General features: G+C 47.1%; 1 long non-coding RNA gene across 1 annotated transcript; it reads right to left on the reverse strand.

The window, feature by feature from the left end:
- Positions 1-216: 216 nt before the first annotated feature.
- On the reverse strand, positions 217-6,056 carry LOC144165345 (uncharacterized). The gene is made up of 3 exons (XR_013321458.1): positions 5,856-6,056; positions 5,162-5,248; positions 217-965 (listed from the first exon to the last, which is right to left on the reverse strand). It is a non-coding gene; the product is annotated as an uncharacterized LOC144165345 (long non-coding RNA).
- Positions 6,057-12,013: the final 5,957 nt, after the last annotated feature.

The raw sequence follows: 12,013 nt of genomic DNA on the forward strand, positions 1-12,013 counted from the left end.
CGATTGGGATTCCGCAAGCATAATCGCATCAGAGAAGCGCCTGTCGACACGACTACTTTTAGAATCAGTGCATATTCAACCAACTAAAAACACGATTAACCGGTCGCGGGGTAATCTCCCCGAGATACACATGCGCACTCTGCGCCACCGAACCTAGAAATAATCGAGACCTTTCACCCCCCTTTCATTGTGATCAAGGGACCAGTAGGGGCCCCAAAACGTCTTTATTTGTTTCTTTGTTTTTGACCAGGCGAGTGCCTGCTTGTATTTCATCAACACCGAACTAACCCGCCTGAATCACCACTTCATAGACATTGAGCAATTCTTTGAATTGGTTTATTGTAGCAAGCTGTCTTGTTTATTTCCTTATTTTTTTGGCATTTCCTGTCTCATTTGAAATTGGGAGACCAGATAGCTTTTACTACGGGTCATGCACTGGTGACAACAAATATTTGATTTCACTTTAAACAATTTTGAGTTCTGTTTTACTGCTCACCAGCCAATGACCTGAAATATAAGAGGCTCTTAAAACATGTGCTGGCATTTCTTTCCTGCACTGTAGTACAACTAATCATGACTTTTATCATATTTTGTTCACAAATTGCAATATTTAGAAAGTATTCAGCTGAATGAAAACGTTATTTCAGAAGCATGCGCAATCAACAAGGCCTCAATGACTCTCACCACGTGGTTCACTTGTTTCCGTCACAAATAACCTGATTGCAGCCACATTCCACCCAAGACGAAGGTAACATACCCTCTGGGATGATGAATATTTAAAATGCCTTACGAGTAAGTGCTCAGCACATGAAATTGTGGCATTAAAACAGAAGATCCGTCTGCGGCATCCTTCACTTGGGGCACCGCTTGATCACAAACTTCGAGAAGCTGAAAAATGCTCCATGCGCCGCTCCAGCCAGCAGAAACAATGCAGGACGCAAGTTGGTAGGTGGACCGTTGGCATCCTGCGATTGTGAAGATTTTTATTTAGTAGATGCTCTTTTTTTTTGTACCGTTGTTCATTTTTCCTTTAACAAGCAGCTGAACTCCTGCAGGTTCTACGAATCATACAAGCATAATAAAATGCAGCAATGCAGAACAATTGGCAGGGTTACCTCAATTTTTCTTTTCTAGGAATGAAAACAATGTAGGTAATCTATACACAACTACAATCAAACCTTTCAATTTTTACCTACTTCACTCCTAACAAGCCCGCATACACGTTAGACATGTGAGAAAGCTGCTAAATTTATGCCCACAAACTTAATCAGGCATCAGAAATCAGCAGGGAACGACGTGTTACCTTTAAATGGCACTTTTTTTGTTCAAAACACGTAAATGGGCGAGAAAGGCCCATAACTATGATTTCGTACCCTTATCTGGAATGGTTTTCAGGCAATGCTTACATCTCACTTCAGTATCTTCAGGTGGTGGAGATTTTTGAAAACTCATTGCGGGCAAGTGGGTTGTGTTCAAGCTCTCGTATCTTGCCAGCATATGCTGGATTCCAGCATTCACAATTCAACGTGATGACTTGAATGTGGTGGATGTAAGAAAGAATAAGCACACGCCAAGGGCGTAGCCGGGAAGGGGGGGGGGGGGGGGGGTCCAGGTGCTCCCCCCCCCCCCTTCTTCATAATGTTTTATGCCAAGGCTGGGGTGCGGTTTAGGCAGCCTGAAAAACCGCCTGAAGTTACCTGCAGTTTTAAGGACATTCTTGCTCACATAAAGCTGAAAACAAGGGCTATGTCAACGTCTGATCCCTGCGCCCGCTCCAGATGCTGTACCTGTCAATATATACAGCCCGGCTGCATTTCGCGCCGGATACACCGTCAAGCGCCGGGAACCTGCCGCGAGCCGATCAAAACAGCCCCACTGTTTCAATGGCGGAACAGCACAGCCGGGGAATGGCAGAACAGCAGGAAAAGCCTCATATAGGCTTACATGTGGTCGGGAGCGTGTCATTCCTTGTCTTTACACTGGTACAAAGTATAATCACATGACAGAGCATGTCGCTGTATTTTGTTCAGTCAACTATCAATCCTTGATACGTTTATTTTTCTACCGACATCGCATTTCATTGACTATTGCGGATCCATAATTTCTGCTGCATAAAAAGCATTGCTCTGCTCATGTTGTATTTCCTCCACATCAACAAAACTACACAATTCTCCTTATTGCGGAGCTTTGTTTTTTTGGCACTATTCCACTGTTAACCTTGACCTCCCTCTTGGTTAGAATCAGCATTCTGTATTTGCTTAACCGGAATTTTACTGAAGCCATGTCTGTTTCGATTTAACAGATAGAAATATAATGAAATTTAAGAAACGTGCAACAAGCTCAACATTCAACAGCAGTGCAATAAGGTGTTCTGCTTAGCGCAAGTTTACTACTCACGTTACTAGCACAAAAAATAACAAAAGGCGATTACTTAAGGACGAAGACGCACGTTTGCTAGCTTCACCACCATAACATACGAATGCGCCACATGTACAGTCCACTGCGATTCGATGGTTCTCGCGGGAAAGCTACTCTTTCAAACGAAGCAGAAAGAACACCAGCTTTAGCAAATATTCCATGCAAGTTTCGTTATCGTCGGCGTAATAAAGGGCAACCAAGTCCAAGTCTGTGCTTGATAACAACGAATGTACAGCTTGAAACCCAAAGGGTGGCAAGTCAGTCATGCGGGCCATTGTTGTATCATGGAACAGCCAACAAGGGAGCGAAGAGTGCGAAATCTCGATTTTCATGGTTCCGAAACGAAACCGTGGGCTGGTGGCACGCTTGGCCGCTCGATGCTGGCGCGATAACCTTCAAATCGTGCTCGACTGTACTTCATAGCTGACAAGAAAACTTAATAGTCCCTTTTCTAAAGGAAAATCTAAAACACGAGAATCTTGATAGCAAACATTCAGTGTTGGCCTCCACTTCCTCCCGACGAACTTCGGGGACCGCGCGCCACTCACGAGCGCACTCATGATCACGCTCACGAGCGGGGGTCCGCCTAACCACCTGCTCTGCGGACGAATGATTCGCCCGTGGTCTGCCCATAGACCAGCGAACGGGAATTTAGGTGATCATAATTATCATCACCATCTAAGCTCCTTAAAGGAGCTATGAAGAGAAAACACAAGTTTGGTTCATTCAAAAGATTGTCTCGTTAGAATCATACTGACACTATTTTTAACGTAAACTTCGCTCAAATAAGCTACATAATTAGGAAAAACGGGAATGGTCATGCGACCCACCAGCTCATTTCCCGCAACAGAACCTATGATGTCACATGAGCTAAGCTCTGCGATTGGCGGAGGCTGGCAGAAGCAGACGCCAATTAGGAAGAGCTTACAAACTAGACGAATGAGCGATTTGCGCTTAAATTTAGGGCACATTCTTTACAAAGCAATAAGAATGATGGGACAAACAGTGGAAGTTACGAAAGCACATGTAAACATAGAAGTACTGATGCGTTCTGCTGTTCGTACTGCGCACAGCATGCTTGGTTTAGCTGCACAGCACTGCGGGGCTTGGGGTTGTCTCAGACGACACTGGCCGATTGACGCAAGCAACGGTGTCTTACGTGACCCCATTTGTCGAGCTAGCACTGTTTCAGGGAACGAATATTTTCTCCCAGAACAAAAACAAGCCAGATTTAAATGCGGGCAAAAACAAACCAAACGCTTGCCACGGTATGGTGGCGCCATCTAGGTTACAGAACGTAAAAAAACGCGGGAACAAACCAACACCGCTGTACAGGGTGGAGACAACCTTTGAACGGTCCCGTGCCGCCGCAATCGGGCCAACGGGCTCAACGCGTTATTCTTTTCGTTTCCCACGAGACCTAGCAACGCGAAACAGACAATATGATTCAAACTTCTTCAGTAAACCGCGTTGCGGCGATAATTTTAGCGCGGTTTTGACACAATGACTTGCTTCGGCGGCGAGCGAGCAACCGAAAATGGCGCCGCCAGCGTATACGTGTCTCTGCCCTGTACGGCGGATGCGTGAATGACGGTACTCTAGGCTGCAGAGCGGTGGGTTCCTGTGATGTCATTTGGGACCACGAAAACGCACGATTGAGCGGGAAAATCAAAATTTTAACCTAAATTGTTTAATTTCTCAGTGAATAAAGCACCATCTGTATCCGGACAAGCACTGGGGGCACTATAAAACACGAAATCTTTCGAATAAAACCAACTTGCATTTTCTCTTCATGGCTCCTTTAAGGTGGGCTTTACAGTTAGCGTTGAGCATACACAAATCGCACGTTAAAGTCAGTTATTTCAAGCTTCGTTTGCAAAACAACGCGCAAGATGCCTTGCCTACATATTTCCCCGTCCTATCTTTTGGTCGACCACGGTCCCCCCCCCCCCCCCTCCCCCCCCAAAAAAATTCCTTGCTACGCGCCTGGCAAACGCCCAATCAGGAGTACGTTCAGCATGCACGTCGGTTGTTTAAAAAAAAGGGTGTAATGTATTGCTCAGAAGACTCAATGCTTGCACGCATCTTGGAGCAGCAACGGCCTTGGCAGATGTGTTTGAGTGGTTTTTCCTCTCTCATAACATCCACAGTGCTTTCAGGAAAAGCCCCAGGCCTAGCAATTAGCATGTTCCAGTTAAGAATAATGCTGCTGATACTTTACATTTTCAAATCTTTTTCTTTGTGGAAGGATGTTTCTTTATTGGCGGTACAGCACTAGCGTGCGTAAATCGCAGCCTTCAGAACCCCAATCAGGCCTGTTTAAATGGTACAGGCAGTTACATAACTATTTGAAAAAGTGGACTGCAAGGACTGTCAATTCACATGATAAACATCCAAAAAATAGCTGAAAACAGAACTGGTAAGGCTTTATCGAAGACTAAACTACAAAGGTAATAACATTTTTGTGTCACCACCTAAGAAATATGGCTTCACCGTAAACATGACTAACACCAGGAAGTTCGTATACATGGTGATTAACTGCTACGCCCACATTATGATTTTGGGTGAAACTTTTGAGTTTTCCGAAATTAACAATAAAGGTTGCCATTGAGCGCCTACATGTTAGGTTATGCATGAAACACCAATAATTGTTACGGGGGAGAGAACTTGTACATTCAAGTGATCGAACCTTATTCAAGTATGATAGCCCACTGTGCTACCAAAACTGTGTTTGAAAACTTACGTTCTGGCAGCCAAACACTGTTGACAATGCTTGTGGCTCTTGTCCGGTTGAATGGAGGGACGTGATGCGCTCAGACCGTCCAGAGGTCTAAAACGGGATGACACATGATTACCACACATGCAAGAATGGAAATGATTAGGTGCACGAATGTTACGTCTCGGGCAACACAACATTCAGCCAAAATCACTGCCCGCGTACCGCCGCACCGTACACATGGTGAGGTGGCTCGCCGCAAACGCAACGAAGCTTGCGAGGCGCGCACATTCGCTCGCAAACGATTCTCCCTCGCAATTCCCAACACGGCACAAACGACTGCGGTGATCAACGAAGCCAAAAACGCTGCGCAGCACAGTTTAGAGGAGTAGCCGCCCGTGTTCTGATAAACTACGCGTAAGACGTGGTTCGCAGTGGTGAACTCTGAAGCTGTTCAATATAGTGCTGCGGAATGGGAAACGTTACTGAGTTACCGAGCGCCATGGCGTTACTGAGCGCCAGTGCGTTTAGCGCTCAATGCAAGCACCACAATCTTTCGCACATCGCCTTTCTAGAGACGAGCCCTCTAGGTTCAACCTCGCCAGTTCAGTTAAACAATTCACACACGCGTGCTCCTGTTAACGAATCCTTAAAGCGGCGATGACAGCTACAAACGACATCCAGTGACAAGAAAGGCGGCAAATGTGACGAGACAGCTTACCGAGAGGAGCCGACGCAGAAGAGCGAGCGACGTTCAGAGGCAAGCGCCAAGCGAACTTAGCCGTCTTCAGGTGGCAAAGTTGTTTTCAAATACTTCATCGCGAAGTCAAACACGACAGACACAACCGAAGACGACGAGGTGCCCAATTAATCATAATAACTGCGCTTGTTTAACCGCACACCACAGTAAACACGTAAACAATCCGATGAAAGACAGGTCACGGGGTATCTGTTCCGGAATCCGGCCACGCCGCCGCGCGCCGTACTCAAGATATCGGCCGTTGGCAGGGTTTGCGTAAACAAATTAAAACGACAACAATAAATAATTACCTCTTTTACTGAATATAACATAATCTTTAGGTTTATTATTTACTGTGTGTATTATAATAAAGAAGCTTAGATATTTAAAGTTCACAAACACAAAACGCGAACTGAAGCTTATGGCGCTCGATTTGAACGTTAAAAAAAGCAGCAGATAGTAAGATAACACTGCGCAATGAAATTTGGCAGTGTTCTAGTGTAAGTAATCGTATTATTATTTGGCGTCTGTTTATTTAGCGCCCGATTTCATGCCCCTACCTCCCCAACTTTTGTTTTCTTTTGATATCTGCCTTGTTCTCCAACGTTGTTTCTCCAGGAGAAACTAGGTGGTCTGTTTATTGCATTTGTACACAATATTTGCGGTCGCTAACAATAAGAATGGAATAAAATTGTGATTGCTAGTACGTTATAACTCCACTGAGTGACGAGAATGACTGTTGTCAGAGAGGGCTATGATTGTGCTGGTGGGGCAGGAGAGGAACAGGGAACGACGGAATGATGATACAGATGTCACAGTTCAAGGCTGTGCTGTGCTCCGTGCAAGGCTGTAGAAAACAAAAAGTGGGAGGGGGAGTGTTATTCTGTCGATGTCGCAATAAGCAAGGGCTGATATTTTTCCTGTTTCAACGTCGGTGCTGCCGCTGCTTTTTATTGAATTTGGCAGCTTTTTTTTTTTTTGCTTTTGAACATTTTTGACGAGGTTGGGTGGATGGTACAATGGGATGTCTTTTTGAAATTATATTGCATGCATGACCTCAATCAATGATGATCTGAACACCTTTTCCCCACCCTTTCAACACCCTTAAAAAAAAAGGGGCGTTGAGGTTGGTCAACACCCTTTTTTTCATGCAAAAAGGGTGGAACGCTACAAAAAAGGGTGTTGAGATTCAAGAAAAAGGGCGTAAGGGCCTCCCAACACCCTTTTTTCAATTATTTTACGCCCTTTTTGGCCAAAAGGGTGTAAAAAAGTTTAGTGTGTATGTGCTGCTTGGTTGGGGACTTCAGTACTATTTTGTGCAGCGGTAACAATCTATCGCTCGAGCTACCTGCGGCTGCCATGGCAGCGCAGTGGCCCAGGGCGGCGCAGGTAGCTCGAGCGATAGATTGTTACCGCTGCACGAAATAGGACTCAAGTGTCCAACCAAGCAGCACATACGAGAAAGGAGTTAATGATGCGATGGCGGATTGCGGCGGCCTGGGCCACTGCGCTGCCGTGGCCGCCGATGGCCCACTCACCATGCGCCTCGCTCAGTACGCTTTTCGTGTCCCCGGCGCGTTTTCGCGTCCAGTGTATATACAAAGAGCAATAAGATAAAGTGCCTGGAATCACTGTAGAACTTAGGTCGCGGCCAGCTGCCCTATGAGCCAACGAAATACCGGCACCTCCGCCGCCAACGACCGGATCAGATCGTTCGTTGCTCGAGAGCATAAGTTTCGGCCTCCTATCGGAGCGGCGAGCAGGCGAGAACCGCTGGCAGTGCGCAAGCGTCAAGCACGAACTCGTGACGTGTTTGGATGAGGTTTACTCAGCGTCCAGGGAATGTCGATTGCGCAAGGTCCTCCGCTGGCTGCTCGGTTGCGTATCGCAAACTTTAAAACTGATTTTAAATATTTTCTATTTAAATACCTTTGAGAATACCTAGTAACATCAGATTTGCTGATGGCGTTGCCTTGTTAAGTAACTCGTGGGAGGAATTGCCAAGCATGATTACCGCACTGGACAAACAGAGTAGAACCGTGGGCCTGAAAATTAATATGCAGAAAACTAAAGTAACGATCAATAACCTCGGGACAGCACAGCTGTTAAATAGGTGGCGAAGCCGTGGAAGTAGTAAGCGAATATATCTACTTAGGCAAAGTCGTGACCCCGGATCCCAACCATGAGGCAGAGATAATTCGAAGGATAACAATGAGGTGGAGTGCATTCGGCAGGCATTCGAGGATAATGAATGGCAGCCAACCATTGTCCCTGGAAAAGAAAGTGTATGACAGCTGCATCTTACCGGTACTCACCTACGGGGCAGAAACTTGGAGGCTCACTAAGAGGGTTCAACTTAAATTGAGGACGACTCAGCGCTCAATGGAACGGAATATGATAGGTGTAACATTAAGGGACAAGAAGAAAGCGGAGTGGGTCAGGGAACAAACGCGTGTTAAGGACGTATTAGTAGAAATTAAGAAGAAATGGACGTGGGCATGGCATGTAATGCGCAGGCATACCAACCAACCAAGATAACCGCTGGTCATTAAGGGTAACAGAGTAGATCCCTAGAAAAGGTAAGCGTTGCAGGGGCGGCAGAAAGTTAGATGGGCAGACGAGATCAAGAAATGTGCGGGGATAAATTGGTCGCAGTTAGCACAGGACCGGGGTAATTGGAGAATAATGGGAGAGGCCTTTGTCCTGCAGTGGGCGTAGATAGGCTGGGGATGATGATGATGATTTTCTAGGCTGTATTTGCCGCTGATATTTTGCAGATGATCTATGTGCGTTGCTACATATCGCTATGTGCCGGCCTTGGCGTTCACGCGCTGATGTAGCTTGGGGTTTACGCTGCTTGTTACAACGCCATGTTTTAACCGCAGCCAGCGGCTGGACTCTGACTCGGTTCCTCAATAAACGGCATCGAGGCGTTACATGTGTTCTAACCTATCTGTCTTCGAGGTAATCTCGCCTTCAAAATTTTGTGTCAGTACCCCTTTAAAATCACTAGCGTGCGGAGCCATTACTTGCTTATGTTTTATGTTTAAGATTTATTTTATAAGCAACGTATAACCTAAAGCTTTCATTCTGACGCGAATGAACTTGCACGCTCAAGAGGTGCAATATTTAAATACACCGTAACACCTCCTGCACGCCCTACTCGGGTAGAATGTATGGCGTTGCTCTCCACGTTATTCCCCGCAGCCGCAACCGGGCGTTTTTTTCAAGCGAAGCTTTCTATGCCTCACTGATGGCGTCCTTGCGTAAGAGAAAGAGAGAGGGAGAGAGAGAAAGACTTTATTTTACAACTGGGATTTAGGGAGGAGGAAATGGCCGGCTTCGGCGACCGCAAGGGCCCGTGCGGTTAGAGTTTCCTGAACCGCCAGGTCCGAGCTTCCCAGGGCCTGTTCCCAGTGGTGGAGCGTGGGGTAGGGGGAAATGGGTCGTGTGGACACTCATAGAGCGAATGAAAGTGAGTATCACGTTGGTGGCAATGAGGGCAGTGTGGTGTTGGAAACTTGTGCGGGTGCGTGTGTGAGCGTGGTTCTGCGGGGGAAGCAGTGAATTTGAAGGATGCGCCACATGTTGGCGGAAGCGTGCCTTAGCCACGGCTTCGGTGGGGCATAAAGACTGCGGAGTAGTCGGTGGTGCTGGGCGACTTCTCCATATGTTAGAAGTGCATACCGAGGAGCCGTTGGAACACCGTTGTTAGACGGAAAAGAGAGGCCTGCTCGCGTGGTCAGTGCTCGAGCTTGGTGGTGGGCCGCCTCATGGCCGCCCATGCCAGTGTGGGCCGGGGTCTGCAGCAGCAACACGTGTTGGGTGGGGGGCTTCTTCCGCAAGATTTGCAGTGCTAGTTTAAAGATGGTGCCATTAGCGAAGTTGCGAAGTGCTTGTTGGGAGTCGGTGAGAATTTCGATGGGGGTTGGGGTTTGTGTGAGGGCGAGGGCCACTGCGGATTCCTCCGCTGTCACCGGGGAGTTAGCGAGGATGGTTAAGCAATTGGTTGGTGAATCCGCGACTCAGGTAAGCACTACTGCAGGGAAGGCTTCCTTGGAAGAATACTGTGCTGTGTCCACGTACAGCGTGTGCTCCGAGGGGGGGTAGTGGGTGTTGTGGTGCCTTGCTCTACAGCTTGTCATCTGGTTGAATAGAAGGTTGGGTGCATGTTTTGAGTAATTGACCTGATCGTGAGTATTTGACGTATGTCGTTTGGGGTGACCTGAGGTGGGTCGGGGGGTACTGGTGGGTTGAGTTATATTCCTTGGAGGATATTTCGTCCCGGGAAGGATTGTGACAGTCTATTTGAGCGGTCCTGTAGGCCTCTACAAGATCGTCTACGGTGTTATGGACACCCAGGGCGAGTAGCCTTGCAGTCCGGGCGTGGGGGGGAACTAGCAGCGCGGCTCTGTAGGCTTTGCGGAGTAGCGCGTCCAAGTCGTTTTTGTTCGCTTTCGGTAGATTCGCGTAAGGTAGACGGTAGCATAACCGGTTATTATGAAGCTTTGCACAAGTCCGAGGTGTTCCATTTCTGACATTCCGTGGTGTGCGTTTGTTGTTCGTTCTATGAGGCCGATGTTCTGTCGAGTGTGATTTCGAAGGGCATGTTTTGTGAGGGTTGTGCTTCTATTTGCTTGGATCGTTAGACCTAGGAGGCGTAAGTTACTAGCTGTATGGGGTGGTTAATAATTGTTATATGGATGTTGTGTTTGGCGGAGGATTTTGTTCGCGGAGAGTGTAGGATTAAGATTTTGGAGTTGTGGACCGAGCTTGTGAGGCCGGCTTGCTGTGTCGTGTGTGCGACCACCTTGGTTCTCCGTTGGGGGACTTCATCAATATCGGCGTCGCTGCCATGGGGTACCCATAGTGTGATGTCGGCGTATATTGTAGATCTGTATTCTGGTATGTTTTCTAGGCTGCGTACAGTGGGTAGCATTGCCAGATTGAAAAGCAGGAGTGAGGGGACAGCACCTATAGGAGTTCCACTCGCTGGAATTGAAAGGTTGGAGAAATTAGGGGGCCTAATCTGAGTGTGGCAGCCCTGTCAGTGAGAAAAGAGAGCACGTACTTGTGTGTGCGTTGCCTGAGGTGGAGAGATGTGACCGCTCATGTGCAGATTTCCCGCTCATGGCAGTCATTTCAACAGTGATTACTCTGTAGTTATTTAGCGAAATGGAAAGTTTTTATGCGCAGCTAATATAGGGGGTGAAAACTTAACTTGCTTTGTACACAGTTTCAATTCCTAACGTTTCGCGACTAGGTTCTTGAGCCACGGAAACTATCCCATAGAAATGCATGGGGAGTAGGATTTCAAAGCGAATTACACACAAAATATTCCGAACCATGGATAGTTATTCTAGTGTTTTTTATCGTCACGTTTCTTCTTGTTATATGCAAATTATCACTTTCCTGAAGTAGTTTTGCTAGGTTCCTGAGAAGTCGGAATTTTGAGCGAGAAAGCTGGGTGTGTGTAGTATTTCTACGTGGGAGATGTCATCAAAAGCCTTGTGAAGGCCTAAGGCGGGGATCGCGGCGTTGACTTTTTTGGAAGGAGCTTGAATGACATAGTGGTGGATTTGCATGTGAGCGTCTTCGGTTGATAGTTTGCTCGGAACCCTATGAGGCTGGGTAGGAGGAGGTCTTGTTCCTCAAGGCGTCTCGTTAATCTGTGGTGTATTATGTGCTCGAGAAGTTCTCTTAAGCAGGACGTAAGGGAAATTGGAAGGAGGTTTCCTAGTTAAATTGGTTTAAAAGGTTTGGGAATTAGCGACATGTTGGAATGTTTGCAACTGGTTGGAAGGGTCCCTGACGTCCAGTGGTAGTTGAAGAGTGTCGTGATTGCGTCGAGGGCTTGATCTTCTAGGTGTCTTAGTATTTTGTTGGTCATATTGCCGGACCAGGGAGCTGTCCCACGTCTAAGCGTTAAAATGGCGCTGTATACATCTGCCGCTGTGATTTCTGTGTCTAGTGTGGGGTTTGGGTGGCCTCGATATATTGGGTCGGGGGGTGAGGTATCCGCTACTGAGGGGGTGTACATGTTTTGGAGTATCTGTAACGAGTTGTTGTCCCGTGGTGGTCTGCTTGTGCAGTAGTTGGGTGATGCGCTGCACAGTGTGTGGTTTAGAAACTGCTGGGTC

The sequence above is a fragment of the Haemaphysalis longicornis genome, unplaced genomic scaffold (genome assembly GCF_048455015.1).
Source record: "Haemaphysalis longicornis isolate Haplotype H1 unplaced genomic scaffold, Haemaphysalis longicornis Haplotype H1 scaffold_1, whole genome shotgun sequence".
In the NCBI taxonomy this organism is placed as follows: Eukaryota; Metazoa; Arthropoda; class Arachnida; order Ixodida; family Ixodidae; genus Haemaphysalis; species Haemaphysalis longicornis.